Source organism: Mustela nivalis, assembly GCF_964662115.1.
Source record: "Mustela nivalis genome assembly, chromosome: 1".
Lineage (NCBI taxonomy): Eukaryota > Metazoa > Chordata > Mammalia > Carnivora > Mustelidae > Mustela > Mustela nivalis.
This window is the reverse complement of record NC_139020.1, coordinates 90083632-90087381: the sequence shown is the minus strand read 5'-3', so window position 1 is coordinate 90087381 and position 3750 is coordinate 90083632. Positions and strand designations below refer to the sequence as shown.

At 36.3% G+C, this 3750-nt stretch overlaps 1 long non-coding RNA gene across 1 annotated transcript in view; it reads left to right on the top strand.

Annotated features, from left to right (window-relative positions):
* LOC309869739 overlaps window positions 1-3750 on the top strand; it is a 119379-nt gene that overhangs the window by 41934 nt on the left and 73695 nt on the right. The window lies entirely within an intron of this gene.

The window sequence follows — 3750 nt, the reverse complement described above, 5'->3', positions numbered from 1 at the left end:
GTGACTGAGGAAACAAGCTGTTACCTAGCAACCTGGCCTTTCAGAAGGTATTGTTACCAATCTCTTATAGCCCATCAAAGGAATTCTTGTGCTACTGGAGCAGCATAACAGTGGGCATTGTTTCCAGGGAGTTGTCTACACTGTGGTATAACTGAACCTTGACTATAGAAACATAAATGGTAGCAGAGAGAACAAACCTCTATAGATCCCTGAAAACTTTGCTGCCTTCAGTTCCATTATTTCTTGAATTGTTTGCATCCAGCCTGGGTTTATCCGAAGTGGTACTTGTACAATAGATCCCTCAGTATTTGCTTTTTTTTTTTTTTTGCTTCTCTTCTGTAGTTTCAGAACTAGCAGAAGGAGCAAAAGGTAAGTTACCTAACTCCTGCTTGAACCTTGCTGAGATAAAACACCTTTGAATCGAAGACAGAATTGTTCACGAAAAAGAATAATAGATTAATAGTACATTTTTATTTCAAACCAAATATTTGCAACTTTTCACGGAAGAGAGGAGAAAATATTATATTACATTCATTGATTGCTCCAACCAATTTGTTTAGAGTGTATAGTAGGGAACACCATGAATTTTTAACTTCATGAGCCAATAAAAGTTCTCTCAATCCTTCCCCAGAATAGAAAAATGTTAGCTGTGTTTTTGAAAACCGAGAATTTGTTGTTTGCCAAAAGCACAGTAAACACTTCCATAGTCTTTCCTGCTTCAGAGAGCAAGATATTCAGGAAATGATTTTATTCAAAACCTTGTTTCAAAAGAAGATATTTGGGATGTCTTGGAAAAAACACCATGTTTACATTTTCATTCCCTTTCTTCATGCGGCAATAATCCTTCCATAGACTGAAAATGTTTAAGTAATCTTATGAATGTGTTTGATATCAAAAGAATGAAAACATATTCTCCTCCGCATTAAATTTCTGTTAGAACTTCAATTTTACATTCCAAATGCTTTAGGCTCAAACCTAGCATAGCAACCTTCCAAGTTAAAAAAAAAAAAGTTTAACACATTTGATAAAGATCCAGATATTGATTTGTTTTTATCCTAGTTAATATAGTTTTTAAGGGACTATCAAATATCTTAAATATTATATCTTGTTTGTTTGTTTATTTGTTTTTTGCTTTTTTTTTTTCCATGAGAGGGGTAGAGATGCCAAATGTCAGGGCATCTCTTTTACCCTTGACTTGTCTAAGCATCCTTGGAATTTCCCCAAATCAACATTGTAGATCAATATTATCCAAAAATGAATTAATTAAGATAAATAAATCACAACCAGTCCTAATTTATCTTTTTAGCTTTATAGCCCATAGTAATTACTCTGTTCTTCTACTGCCTCAGGCAAAAACTATGTAATACCCCAGTGATTTATTTCTGACTTTGTCAGAATCCTTGGACCCTTGCTCTCCCCCAGTCTCCCAGATGATTCTCATACAGTCTCCTCTCTCTTCTATCTCATCCTCTTTGACCCATTTTTATTCTCACTGGAACAATCAGAAAAGAATCTCTGCTGGGCACCATCATCCATTCATCCACCAATTCACACTTACCTGCCCATTTGCTCTGCTTTCCCCACGTTAAGAATTAGGACTTATCAGCGCTTCAGTCCCCCTTCATGGACTAGATCCTATCCCTTCATCTTTACCCAAGGCCATTGATCCAGACATTCTGCTACATCACTCATCTATCCTCTATGGAATAATTCTCACAAAGATATAAATATGCTATAATTCTTCCCATTTGAAACAGAAACAAAACAAAATGAAGAACATTCTTTGGCCCATTTCTCACGTAAGCTTCCGTCCCATTGCTTTACAGCCATCACAGTGTGTGGGAAAAGTGTTGAAAGGACTATGTTTGCTGCATCCAGTTCTCCTCCTGTTCTCTCTTGAGCTCATTCAAGTAATCTTTTTCACTCCACTACGGCACTGAAACTACATTTGGCAAGGTCACTAATGACTTCAAGTAGCTAAATTCAGTGGCCAGCTTCTAGTCCTCATCCCCTTAATCCATCCACTGCATTCTCTTCTCTGAAGCACTCTCTTCATTTGCCTTCTAGGACTCCATCAGTTTTCTTTCTACTTTATAATCTCCTTTGCTATTCCCTAATCCTCCCAGCAATCTCTAGACATCAGCATGTGCAGAGTTTAGCCCTTAGACTACTTTCTCTCTTAACTCACTCCATTAATGACCTTATCCAGTCTCATCACTTTAAAAACCATCTATATGCTAATGACTCCAAAATTTATAACCCTATCCTAGATCCCTCTCTCTGTCCTGAATCTCAGGTTCATATATTCACTTGCCTACTTCAAGTTCCTCTTGGATATTCTATAGTCCTCTCAATCTTAGTATCCCCAAAATAAATTTCTAAATTTCCTATTTTAATCAGCCCTGTTTATATCCTCCATTTATTCAAGCCCCAAATCATGGAATTATCCTCAACTACTCTCTTTTTCCCCCAATATCACATCCAATCCCAGATAAAATCCTAAAAACTCTACCTTCAAAATGTATCTAGAATCTGACCACCTTTCACCAATTTCACAACTACTAGCTTCATATGAGACCCCATATTTCTTAACGGTATCATTGCAACAGCCCCTTTACAGGTCTTCTGCTTTAGACCATACATCCCTACATTGTATTCTCAAACACAGCCCTCAGAGTCACTCCATTAATGCACAAGTTGTTCTGCTGATCAAAATACATCAGTGGTTGCCCATTTCACAAAGAAAGGATTAGTATCCTTACGATGAGTTATGTGGCACTGATGTGTCTGATTTTAAGAAAGAAAAAAGTAATACTTCAATATTGAAAGTAGTTTCGGTATGTTCCCCAATCAAGGTTTACACGGACTAAAGTTCTTTGACAACCCGAGTTGTTTATGTTAGTTAAGGACAGTTAGGCAGTTGGTACATGTTGTTAGAAAACTAACAACACAGTAGTTTCCCTATTTCACTACTTGATTTTTCTCATGCCAAACACAGTGACTAGAACATCATAGGCATGAGATAAGTATTTGTTAAATCATCGAGGGAAAGTACAGGGTCTAAAGGCATCCTGTTGATATGGAAGATGGAGACAGTTTACAGCTGAGAGGTGGTCATTAAGCTGGAGAGTACTTCACAGTGTAACTATAGGAAAAAGTTTTTGTGTTTACATATGCTTTGCTTCTGGAAAACATTTCATGAGGCTTCTTTCAGTAGAAAATCACTTTCATTCCCAACAAATTGACCTGCAGTTTTAAAAAAAGAAGTGTATATTTTCCAACAATAATAGTATGAAGAATAGCTGATGGGGAAACCAGGCAAAATCTGAAAAAAAAAAAAAAAAAAAAAGTGGTGTTTGTAACATAGATATATGGATCCTGCCTCAAATTCCATTGTTTGGCGAAAAAATAATCATATAGAAAGCTTTTGTTTTTTTCCTGTAGGATTAAATTGAATACAAATTAAGGTTTTGTCCTTTCTTTTTCTTGTTGGGTTAGCAGTTATGTGCTTGGTCTAACAGAGTTTTGAGTACCTGGCCGAGGCCTGATATTATTAATAGATACTCAACAGCAGAATGAAACTAATGAATTAGAAGTGCTTTGAGAGATTAGAGATGAGAACTTTTCTCCCCTAGAGAAGTCAAAGAAAATTAGGCAAACCAAAGACTTTAGCAGCTCACACTGAAAAGCAGAAAAAGAGAGTTCTAAACTTAAATTAGAAGAAATTGCTTTTAGGCAATACTACTAATA